Source organism: Nomascus leucogenys, chromosome 21 (assembly GCF_006542625.1).
Source record: "Nomascus leucogenys isolate Asia chromosome 21, Asia_NLE_v1, whole genome shotgun sequence".
Classification (NCBI taxonomy): Eukaryota; Metazoa; Chordata; class Mammalia; order Primates; family Hylobatidae; genus Nomascus; species Nomascus leucogenys.
In genome coordinates this window covers 48461096-48474413 of record NC_044401.1, presented here as the reverse complement: position 1 = coordinate 48474413, position 13318 = coordinate 48461096, and the positions used below count along the sequence as shown (strand labels likewise).

General features: G+C 44.5%; 1 non-coding gene across 1 annotated transcript; it reads left to right on the top strand.

Moving 5' to 3' along the window:
- Positions 1-11566: 11566 nt before the first annotated feature.
- LOC115832256 lies at positions 11567-11669 on the top strand. The gene has a single exon (XR_004027682.1). It is a non-coding gene; the product is annotated as a U6 spliceosomal RNA (small nuclear RNA).
- The last annotated feature ends 1649 nt before the right edge of the window (positions 11670-13318 follow it).

The following is a 13318-nucleotide window of genomic DNA, read 5'->3' as shown; positions in this document are numbered from 1 at the left end:
GGGACCTTTGGGAGGTTAGATGAGATTATAGAGTGGGCCCTTGTGATGGAATTAGTGTCCTTACGAGAACAGAAACTTTGTTTCCATTTTCCCATCTTGCAAATAGGAAACAGTAAAAATATGTCTTCCATTAAAAAAATCTAGTAGTAAAAGCAGTAAACATATTTAAACGGGAGGGTTAGTAAATAGGTAATAAGAGCTTTAGAGGCTTTATGTACCTCTGAGAAACATTTCAACTAACAAAAGATTTTGTACAGGGCCTGGCTTCAAATAAATCTCATTTCTTACCTCTGTTTTAAACAGAATCCTGAAATGGTAACGAAAAGGAAAAAGGTTTGGCTGGGCACGGTGGTTCATGCCTGTAATCCCAGCACTTTGGGAGGCTGAGGCAGGCAGATCACTTGAGGTCAGGAGTTCGAGACCATCCTGGCCAACATGGTGAAACTCTGTCTCTACTAAAAATACAAAAATTAGCCTGGGGTGGTGGCAGGCACCTGTAATCCCAGCTACTCGAGAGGCTGAGGCAGGAACATGGCTTGAACTCAGGGGGCGGAGGTTGCAGTGAACCAAGAATGCGCCACTGCACTCCAGCCTGGGTGACGAGCAAAACTCCATCTCAGAAGAAAGAAAGAAAGAAAGTTTGTGTTTTAACACTTTAATGTTGTATTGGCCTTACAGACTCAACAGTGAACTTTATGCATTGACCTCTGAACTATTGATTGAAACTTGGGACAATGCTAAGCGTGGGGAGATGCAGTTTCTACCCTCGAGATGCCCACAGTCGAATGTGAAAATGGGAGGGGGACAGTCAATATAATAATCTGGTATTTACAAGGCAGAGAAGTGCAGCTTTTGAGTGAGAATGAGCTGTGGGCATGGGGCGTGTGGTCAAGACACTTCTTAAAGGTAGTGACACCTGATCTAAACTGGAATAAAGTGCAGAAGCAGAGGGAGCTGCCTAGCAAAGGTCGGAAGGGGTATGACGGCGTGGGATGGGGGCACTGAACATGGCAGGGAAGGGAAGTGATAAGAATGGAATTGAAGAGGACACTTCCAAGTTACTGTCCCAGGGCAAAACTAATCTGAACAAGACTAGAGGGTACTTCTGAGGGGTAAGGGATTAGTGGCAGTTGACTGGAAAAGGGCTTAAAGGCATTTCCTGGGATATGGGTATGGTCTATATCTTGACAGAGGTTTGGGTTTAGAGAATATACACTTAAGATGTATGCACTTTACCGTATGGAAATTTTATATCAAAAGAAAAAACTATAAACAAATATTGAACTCTAGTTGACAGTACATGTACTAGAGTGTTCAGGGGAGTGTACTGATTCTGCACCTTACTTTAAAATGCATCCAAAAACCTAAATGAACTGATGGGTAGCTAGAGGGATGGCTCGATGGACATATGCATGATAAACAAATGTTATTGGCAGAATCCATGTGATGGATACGTGGGTGATCCATGTAAAATTATTTAAACATTGCTATACTTTTGAACATTTTCATAATAAAATATTGGGAGAGAATGAAACAATCCTCTAAACTAAAAAAAAAAAAGTTTCTGTCCTACAATCTCTTATCCATAGTATTTCTAAAATCTAAAAAGCTCTGAAAACAGCAAGTTTTCTGGAACTTTTTGGCAGCAGACCATGGCCTGAAAACTGAGAGGAGGCTAGCTGTAGCTGTGTAACTGCTTTTCACAAGCATGCACATATTTCACTGCAGATGTTCGACTGCAATGTGCTGCCTATACTCCACTGAGGGAGTCATGTGGTATATAGTTTATCCTCTGTATTGCCTCACAGAAATCTGAAAAATTCTGAATTCTGAGAAACACCTGGTCCCAGGAGCTTCAGGTAAGGGGCTAGAGTCTCATAAAGATTTTTCAGGACAAGATTTTGTGACTAATTGGATGTGCAATGGGGGAGAAGGAGGACGCTGGGATGATCTCTAAATTTCTAGCTATAGACCTTCATTTTTTCATTTATTCAGTCTTGTGATGGTTAATACTGAGTGTCAACTTGACTGGATTGAAGGATACAAAGTATTGATCCTGGGTGTGTCTGTGAAGGGTTGCCAAAAGCGATCAACATTTGAGTCAGTGGCCTGGGAAAGGCCAGATTAAGACCCACCCTTAATCTGGGTGGGCACAGTCTAATCAGCTGCCATCGCAGCTAGAATATAAGCAAGCAGGAAAATATGAAAAGAGAGACTGACCTAGCCTCCCAGCCTTCATCTTTCTCCTGTGCTGGATGCTTCCTGCCCTCAAACATCAGACTCCAAGTTCTTCAGTTTTGGAACCCAGACTGGCTCTCCTTGCTCCTCAGCCTGCAGACGGACAGCCTATTGTGGGGCCTTGTGATCATGTGAGTTAATATTTAATAAACTCCCACATATATATATATATATATATATGGGATTCTCTAGAGGGACAGAACTAATATATATATACATATATATATTCTATTAGTTCTGTGGAATATATATATATATATGGAACATACATATATACATATGGAACATACATATATACATATGGATATACCATACAATGGAATATACATATATGTAATGGAATATATACACATATATATAATGGAATATATATACATATATATAATGGAATATATATACATATATATGTGTGTATATATGTATATATATGTATATACATTCCAATGTATGTATGTATATATATTCCAAGATGGAAGAGGACAACATTATCTCTGACTCAGAAATTCTCATCCTGAGAGTCTGTAGCCTGGGCTTAGGAGATATATATATATGTTCCATATATATTCCATTAGTTCTGTCCCTCTAGAGAATCCTGACTAACACAAATCTTCTAACAAATATTCTAACAAATATTGATTGAACACTTGCTGTGTGGCAGACGTGATATTTTGGAGGGATACAACTGTGGATGAATAAGGCAAATAATGATGAAGTGCTTTGGGAGAAATAAGGCAGCATAGCTGAGAGTTACTGGTGCAAGGGAGGAGGATGCTCATTAAGGGAGAGGCATTTGAGCTGACAAAGATGCAGGAGAAGGGCCAGGCTGCGCAGAACCGAGGGAAATTGATGAAAGAACATGCTGCACAGAGAAAACAGTAGGCTCAGAGACAGCAGCAACCTGAGCCATGTGGCACGTGGCAAGATGGAGCTGAAGAGAAGCTGCGTGCTAAGCATATCCTGAAAATGTCTTTTAAAATATGGTTTTAGCCTGGTGGTGTGGCCTTCTGAAGCATCAAAGGCAGAAGCTCTGGAAAGCTGGCCAGAGGCCAAAGCCAGACTTCCCCAGAAAACAGGATCTCACCAATGCTGAGATTGGTGTTGCAACATCACCCAAGTCTCCCTCCTTGTGTGGGCTCTGGTTGCGTGGCTGGCCCAAGGGTCTCAGAAACAGACTCCCATTGAGAGAAACCATTGAGACTCACTCCTTCCTCCAGACAGTTGCTCTGGATGTGTTTCAGGCCCCAGCCTCTTGTTCTTTTGGGCCCCAAGGAAAGTAGTCTTCATGAAAAGGCATGTTCTAGTACCAAGTATTTCTTTTCTATATTGTATGTAGTAGCTAAATATTATAAACAAAGTAAATGTCCTTAAAAAGAATAATTATGGTAAGTTTGAAATTACATCAAGACAAAGGCCAGACATAGTGGCTTACGCCTGTAACCCTAGCACTTTGAGAGGCGAAGGTGGGCAGATCACTTGAGGCCAGAAGTTCGGGACCAGCCTGGCCAACATGGCAAAACCCCGTCTCTACTAAAAATACAAAAATTAGCCAGGCATGGTGGTGCATGCCTGTAATCCCAACTACTTGGGAGGCTGAGGCATGAGAATCACTTGAACCCGGGACGCAGAGGTTGCAGTGAGCCGAGATCGCACCACTGCACTCCAGCCTGGGCAAGAGACTTGCTCTGTCAAAAAAAAAAGAAAGAGAGAGAAAAGAAATTATATCAGACACAAAGCTACGAGAAAGAAAGGAAGGAAGGAAGGAAGGAAGGAAGGAAGGAAGGAAGGAAGGAAGGAAGGAAAAGAAAAGAAAAAAAATTATATCAGACACGAAGCTACCAAAAATCATAATTTAAAAGAAGAGGAGTGTGTGGCAGTGTAGACTGGCCCTGAGAAAGAAAGAAAGAAAGAAAAGAAAAGAAAAAGGAAGGAAGGAAGGAAAGAAAGAAAAAAAGAGAAAGAAAGAAAAGAAAAGAAATTATATCAGACACAAAGCTACCAAAAATCATAATTTAAAAGAAGAGCAGTGTGTGGCGGTCTAGACTGGCCCTGCGTTGATCATTGTTGGGTAATGGGTCTTGGGGGTTCATTATTCTGTCTACATTTTTGACATGTTCAAAGTTTTCTATAATGAAAAACTAAATAGAAAAAGAGAGATCATGGTCTGTCTATACTGTGGAATACGATGCAGACTTTGAAAAGAACAAAGAAGCTGTTTGTATACTACTTGGGAACAATCTCTAAGATATATTGGTAACTGAAAAAATAGGGTGCACACTAGTGTGTGTAGCATGTTTGCATTTATGAAAAATGCACTCTCTCTGTCTGTATATATATATATATGTGCTTGTACAAGTATAGAATAGCCCTACAAGGATACATAAGAGATGGATAACAGCAGACACAAGAAGGTCCCAGGGCTCAGCCCTACAATTTTCTCTCTATATATTTACTCCCTGGTGATGTCTATGTCTCTTGGTGTTATAAGCCATTGACTCCCAAATTCAGGTTCTGTGTGTGAGCCTGCAGCTAGGAGCCTCCCCCTCCTAATTGCAGGCTCACATACACAACCTGAATGTGTAATAGCATCTCAAACTTACATGTCAAGGTCAGAATTTCTGGTTTTACCCTCCACTCCACTCCCATCACAGTGAATGAGAACTGCATCCTCCCAGTTTTTTAAGCAGCAAACTAGCTCAGTTCTTGACTCCTCTCTTTCATATGCCACATCCAATTCATTAAAAAATTCTGTTGGTTTTACCCTTAGAATCCAACCCCCTCTGAACATCTCTACCATCAGCACTTGATCTAAGCCATCATCTCCTACCTAGATTACTGCAACAGTAAAATTCACCCTTGTTGGTGTACGGCTCTATGAGCTTTGGCCGATGCATAATATCAGGTAATCACCATCACAATCAAGATACAAAACAGACTCATAACCCTCAAAAAAAAAAAAAGCCCTTTGTGATCAACCCCTCCTACACGTTTAACCTCTGGCAGCTACTTATCTATGTTCTCTGTCTCTATAAGCTTTGCCTTTTCCAGAACATTATATAAGTGGAAGCATACAGTAGGTAACCGTTGGGGTCCAGCTTCTTTCACTTAGCATAATGCATTTGAGATTTATCCATGTTGTTGTGTATAACTGCAGTGTGTGGTCCTTTTTATCACTGTGTAGTATTCCATCGTATGGATGGATCATCATTTGGTTGCCCAGTCACCTGTTGAAGGGCATTTGGGTTGTTTCCAGGTTTTGGCTATTATAAAGCTGCTCTAAACACTTATGTATAGGTTTTATGTCAACATAAGTTTCACTCGGGTAAATACCAAAAGTGAGATTGTTGGGTCATATGGCAAGTGGGTTTTAACTTTATAAGAAACTGCTAAACTGTTTTCCAGAGTGGCCGTATCATTTTATATTCCCGCAGCAATGTATGAGAGTTTCAATTGCTCAGCATCATCAATTGTATTTGGTATTGTTGACTGTCTTGTTTTTGTTTTTGTTTTAGAGATGGGGTCTCACTCTGTCATCCAGGCTGGAGTGCAGTGGCATAATCATAGCTCACTGCAATTTCGAACTCCCGGGCTCAAACCATCCTCCCGCCTCAGCCTCCTGGGTAGCCTAGCCAATTTTTAAAATTTTTTGTAAAGATGGAGTCTCATTATGTTACCTAGGCTGTTTTGTTTTGTTTTTAATTTTAGCTTTTCTTGCAGGATGTGGTGGCTCATGCCTGTAATCTCAGCACTTTGGGAGGCCAAGGTGGGAAGATCATTTGAGCCCAGGAGTTGGAGACCAGCCTGGGAAACATAGTAGGGCTCCATCTCTACAAAAAACACAAAAATTAGCCAGGTTTGGTGGCACATGCCTGTGGTCTCAGCTACTCGAGAGGCTGAGGTGCATGGATCCCTTGACCCCAGGAGGTCAAGGCTGCAGTGAGCCATGATTGTGCCACTGCACCCCAGCCTGGGCAATGGAGCAAAACCTTGTCTCAATAATAATTATAATGTTGGCCTTTCCAATAGGTGTGTTGTGGGATCTCATCATGGTTTTAATTTACTGAAGCTGTTCTTTTACTAGGACTCCCTGCATCTGCTCTTGTTCTCCTATAGCCTGTTCTGCTTACAGAAGCTGGAGTGAGACTTTGTCTCCTCATCTCACTTGGAGGAAGAGCCACAGTCCTTACAGCAGCACAGCGGCAGGCAAATGGGGCCATGCACGCTCACAGAGACACAAACATGCACACATGTGCGTGCACACACAGATGCATGCACACACAGACACACGGACACACGTTCACATGCACAGAGACACACAGATGTACGTACACACACGTGCACACAGCGGCAGGCAGATGGGGCCATGCACATGCACAGAGACACACGTGCATGCACACACAGATGCACGCGCACACACGTGCACACGCATGAGACACACATGCATACACGCATGCACACACACACATGCACACAGCGGCAGGCAAATGGGGCCATGCACACACATAGAGACACACAGACGCACATGCACACACCCGTGCACACGCACAGAGACACACACACAGATGCATGCACACACACGTGCTCACAGCAGCAGGCAAATGGGGCCATGCATAAGCACAGAGACACACACGCACACATGCATACGCACACACACAGACGCACGCACATGCACAGAGACACACACACGCACACATACACACACCATGCTACCTTCCTGAACTCATCTCCTGTTTTCTTCTGGCTCCAGCCACACTGGCCCCCTTGCTGTTACTCAAAGCCCCCAAGCATAGACCAGAGCATTTTTCTCCCAAACCCCTAAACGGCTCACCCCTCACCTCCTCCAAGTTCAACTGCCACGTCTTGCATAAGCCCTGCCCTGGACAGCCTCTCTAAAAGTACAGCCCCCTCCCTACTCCTGATCCCCCTTATCCTGCTCCAGTTTTTCCTTTGTGCATATCACCTTTGAACATACGTGTATGGTTTATTTCCTTATTATGTTCATTCCTCATTATCTGTCTCCACCTGGGTTTAGCACAGTGCATATAAGTGGTGCTCAATAAATGTTATCTCCAGGGAGGGAAACAGGTTGGCTGGAGGGAAGACAGGAAGACATTTTACTTGAAATACATTGGCATTTTTTGAATTTTAAATCATGTGAAAGTATTACCTATTCAATAAGTAAATTTTTTAAAATTTAAAAAAATGTCCTAGAGGCACCAGTGGGACTAAGATTCCTTAGTTTGTCGTCCCCAAGGGAAGAGTTACAAATGCTTTATCACTGTCCCTGTGGATAGACTGACTCCTCACCCCGCCCCAGCCCACCCCGCCATGCTCCTCTCTGTTTCTCTCCCTGTGCCTGGTGACCCTGAACCTGTGCAATCCTGCACACACACCGTGCCCATCCACCCCACCCCAACACTCGCCTGTGGGCTACTTCCTTGGGCTGGCACGCCCTCTGGAAGCTTCCTCGGACCTCCAGGGGCTGGATTGGCTACCTCCATGTCATGTTCTGCACAGTCATGCTTTTTGAGGACAAGTGACAGAAACACAGTGAAACTGAATTAAGCAAAAAAGGGAACATGCTGGCCCATGGTGCAGTGAAAAGCACAGACACTGCTTGTGTCCAGTCCTGCTCCCACCAGCTGGAAATTGTGGAGCCTTGGGCACATTACAAAACTGCTTTGTGCCTCAGTTTCTTCATTTGTCAAATGGGGCATAATACTTCCTAACTCACAGGGTAATGATGATTATATGAATTGGTATGTCTATAGCACTTAGAGCAATTCCTGGTATACTAATAAGTGCTATATCCGTGTTTGTGAATTTAAATAAATAAACCTAGCTAAAAAGTCTGGGGGAAGAGCTTGCTTCATCCAGGGGCTCAGATGACAACATGAGGACACTGACTTTGTCTCTTTCTGTCCGTTCCTCCTTCCTCTGAGTTGTCTCCATTCCCAGACAGGCTCCCCCCTCACAATGACAAAGTGGCTGTCAGCAGCTCCATAAAGTCCCCAAATCAAGTCTCCTTGGCCCTGATGAAGTCATGTGCCCCTGCACCAAGAGAGAAATCCAGTGCTCTGCCTAGCCAGGTGGGGGGTCATAAGCCCACCCCAAGAATGGGGGGAAGGAGGGACCAAGGGATCCCCTACAGGAAATGGAGAGCTATTCCCAGCAAAACGCAGGTTGCTTCACGCCTCCTATAGTGTACTTTGACTCTGTCCTACCATCCCTCCCACTAAGCCAAGTTTGCTTTAGACCAGGCAGGTGCTCCAGAGCTCTTCCCCTTCCTGGTAGCTGAGGATGCCTGGAGAGCAAGGGCCTCACCTTGCATATGTTTGATAGCCCTGGGCCTGGCACACGCAAAGCCCCACAACTGCTTCTTGAATGCACTCACCCCCAAACCTCTAGCCCATGAAGACATCCTCCTCTGCAACAGACTCCGTGGGCCACCTACAGTTCCACAGGCTGGACACAGTGCCTGGGAAAATTAGTGACGGGAAACAGCCTGCAGAACTGTGATTATTTGGGATTTGTTCTTCATGTTAATGCGATGCTGGTTCCTTTCTGTTTCTTTAATGCCATTTTGTACTAAGGTAGTTCAAAGTTCTTTACAAACAGCTAGTAATTAATTCAACTTCATTAAGGCCAATTAATCCAGGATTAATTATAAATTTGCCCAGAGGAAGTTATTATACTTTGCTCTTTGATTTGAGTTTTGGCTTTAAAGAGTCTTTCAGGAGTGAAATGGAAATTTCCCTTTTCTCTGAGGGTATCTACCTCGCCAGTAATTGTGTTAACCATGTGCCTTCCTCAGTAGGTCCCATGCCAACCTCTAAGGAGGCTGCCACCCAGGTCAGCTGAGCTACATAACATTCCAGCATTAATCAGATCTGCCAATGCCACATTTAGCCGGGGGTCAAGGAAGCCTGATATATTGGCAAGAACTCCTCCACGCGGGTTCAAATCGTGGCTGTACCTCATGCTGGCAGTGTGACTTCACCATCTCTTCCACCTGCAAAATGGGCATCACAGTGTTTCACAAGATCATTGTGGTCGGTAGTGGTCAGCACCTACTCCCTCTTCTTTTGTAAGAGCTCCTCAATTCTCCTTGGAAAGTTCTCCCCTCCTTTCTTCCAGGTCTCTAGGGGGCTGACCCCAATCTCAGTTCCAGGAATGAGCCTGAGACTCAGTACTAACCAAGCAGCATGGTCCATCCTGCTGGCCGCAGTGACTGGATTGTTAGTGAACCTAACAACGCAAGTTGGCCTAGTCACAGCCAACCCCGGCATATTTCCCAGGGCAAGCAATACAAAAGTGTACCTTTTGCCACTGGACTGAAATCTGGGGCATGCAGGCCTGGGCTATGATGGGACCTCAGGAGAGGAGCCCAGCCATGGCAGAATAGTTCCCCCAAAGATGTTCATATCCTGGAGCCAATGAATATGTTACCTTCCATGGCCAAAGGGACTTCACAGATGTGGTTAAGATAAGGGTCTTGGCAGGGCACTGTGGCTCACGCCTGTGATCCCAGAACTTTGGGAGGCCGAGAAGAGCGAATCACAAAGTCAGGAGTTCGAGACCAGCCTGACCAACATAGTGAAACCTCGTCTCTACTAAAAATACAAAAATTAGCCAGGCATGGTGGCCCATGCCTGTAGTCCCAGCTACTCAAGAGGCTAAGGCAGGAGAATTGCTTGAACCCGGGAGGCAGAGGTTGTGGTGAGCCAAGATTGTGCCACTTAACTCCAGCCTGGGCAACAGAGTGAGACTCTGTCTCAAAAAAAAAAAAAAAAAAATAGATAAGGGTCTTGAGATGAGGAGATGATCCTGGAGTATCAGGGTGGGACTGGTGTAATCATGAAGGGACCTTATAAGAGAGAGGCAGGAGGGTCTGGGCACTGTGGCTCATGCCTGTCATCCCAGAACTTTGGGAGGCTGAGGTGGGTGGATCACCTGAGGTCAGGAGTTCGAGACCAGCCTGGCCAATATGGTAAAACCCTGTCTCTAATAAAAATACAAAAATTAGCTGAGTGTGGTGGCATGCGCCTATCATACCAGCTACTCTGGAGGCTGAGGTGAGAGAATTGCTTAAACCCAGCAGGCGGAGGTTGCAGTGAACCAAAATCGCCCCTCTACACTCCAGCCTGGGCGACAGAGCGAGACTCCATCTCAAAAAAAAAAAAAAAAAAAAAAAAAAAAGGAGAGAGGCAGGAGGGTCAGAAGCAGAAAAATGACATCGTAAGAAAGACTCAACCGGCCATTTTTGGCTTTGAAGGTGGAAAGGGGACTTGAATCCAGGCATGTGGGCAGCCTGGAGAAGGTGAGAAAATGGATTCTCCCCCTGAATCCCCGGAAAGGAACGTGGCCCTAACAACACGTTCATTTTAGCCCAGTCAGACCCATTTTGGATCTGGCCTCCAAAACTGTAAGATTATTGATTTGTGTGTGTGGTTTTGTTTTGTTTTGTTTTGTTTTGTTTTTTATTGAGACGGAGTCTCGCTCTGTCGCTGAGGCTGAAGTGCAGTGGCGCGATCTCGGCTCACTGCAAGCTCCGCCTCCCAAGTTCACGCCATTCTCCTGTCTCAGTCTCCCGAGTAGCTGGGACTACAGGTGCCCGCCACCACGCCCGGCTAATTTTTTTGTATTTTTAGTAGAGACGGGGTTTCGCTGTGTTAGCCAGGCTGGTCTTGATCTCCTGACCTCGCGATCCACCTGCTTCGGCCTTCCAAAGTGCTGGGATTACAGGCGTGAGCCACCGCGCCCGGCCGATTTGTGTTGTTTTAAGCCACTAAATCTGTTATGGCAGCAATAGGAAACCAATATAAACATTTAACTGGAGTGTCAAATCTGTGTTCATATTGATTAAATGGATGGCTCCTAATTCCACCCCACCTCATCAGAGCTCTGCAGGGTCTTTACCAGGCTTATTCCACATCCTAGACCCAGGACTACAATTTGACAGTTAAGATCTTCACTGGAAGAGACCTCAATGCCTGCCCTCTTGTCAGACTGGCTGCATTGGTCCAAGCTACCCTGATTGACCTCTGACCCCACTACCATGTGCTCCAGACAGGGCCCATGGGAGCTCCAGGCTCGGCCACGTTCCCAGGCAGACTCTGGGAGTCAGCGGATGTGGCCAGGTTTACCCATTGCGTTGGGACGTGCCTGCTGAAACGGAAACACTGCTCCCAGCAGAGGACTTTATGGTGGGAGGCATGGGCTTGCCCTTGCTAACCTGACCTCTGTCCCCAACCCAACTTCCCGTCTCTAGACTCCAAAGCAGTTCCTGTGAGTGCCCAGGGGTACTGTTTCCATTTAAAAAGTATGGCAAGTGCTCTCTTCAGTAGCACATATACTAAAATTGGAATGAGGCAGAGACAGCATGGCCCCTGGGCAAGGATGACACACAAAACAAAAATTAATTAAAAACATAATCATGAAGGGGAAAAAGCAAGACAAAATCTACTGCTAAGGCCAGGACACACAGAGAGAAGGCAACTATTAAGAAAAGAAAGCCCGGCGCGGTGGCTCACGCCTGTAATCCCAGCACTTTGGGAGGCTGAGGTGGGTGAATCACCTGAGATCAGGAGTTTGAGACCAGCCTGACCAATATGGTGAAACCCTGTCTCTACTAAAACTGAAAAATTAGCCAGGCGTCGTAGTGGGCACCTGTAATCCCAGCTACTCAGGAGGCTGAGGCAGGAGAATAGCTTGATCTGGGGAGGCAGAGGTTGCTGTGAGCCGAGATCATGCCACTACACTCCATCCTGGGTGACAGAGAGAGACTCCGTCTCAAAAAAAAAAGAAAAGAAAAGAAAAGAAAAAAAGTCCATGTCTTCACACTCCAAGGTGCTGACACCATGTGTTATGCCCCTCCCAGTGCTAGAGTCCCTTGTTAAGATCTCATTTAATTACCTTAATAATCCTGTGTGTGTTGTCATCGCTGTTTTACAACAGAGGGGAATGAGAGGTAACTTGCTCAGAAAAAGCAGGATTTGAACCTGGGACATTTTGTGCGGTAAGGGTTACCAGGCCACCTGGAGCATCAGGACAGACCCCTCTGTTCCCAGATGAACCTTGGCTTACGTCAGATTTCCCCACCCTTGGTGATATGAAAAATCATCTTCAGAATTTCCGTGCTACCTAGAGAACACCTATGACTTAATTACCATTTTTCTTTCAATTGATCTGCTTTTTTTACTTAATGAAGTATTTCCCCATACATAGAAAACCATTATAACTTACCAGAAATAGTCAGAAGCCACAAAAATAAATACAATAAAAACAACAGTAGCCTTTCCAAAGAATCTTTAATAAAAAGTAAGTCTAGCAAGTACAGTCGTGCGTCCCTTAATGCCAGGGATACTTTTTGAGAAATGTGTCTTTAAGTGATTTTGTCATTGCACCAACATCATAGAGTATACTTCTACAAACCTAGATGGTATATATACCAGTACATATACATTTTTTTAATCTGGAAAACTAAATGTCCCAACATCTTTACTGAATATTGAATATCAATTATTTCCCCTACTTAATCTGAAATGCCAATATCAAGTTCTGTAATCAGGTTTTTATATATGCTCCATGATAATCTTATGAGACCACTGTCTTATATGTGGTCTGTTACTGAACAAAATGTTGTTATGGGACACATGACAGTATGAGGAAGGAATTAAAGGCACACTCCAGCACACTAAAACTTACTAAAAGAAAACTAAAAAGGCAATAGTGTTCTCATTACATAAATCAATGTTAGTTACTTTTATGACTTTATACCACCTATAAGGTATCAGCAAAATCATCTCTATCCCCTTTGGCCCCAGAAGGCAGCCTAGGTCTGAAATAATAAGCATGCCCATTAGCTTGCCAATAATTAGAAAAGTGGATAAGTCCAAATGCTGCTGAAGATGTGGGAGCAGGTGCAGGGAGTGTGCCTATAATCTAAAAGCCAGCAGCCCCACCCCTGAGTAAGCTTTGTTCTCAGGTCTATTAGCACACAAGGATGAGGATGTTCATTCCAACTCTGTTTTAATTGTTGGGAGTTAGAGGCAGTGGAAGGTCTAAAACTGGGAGGAGAATA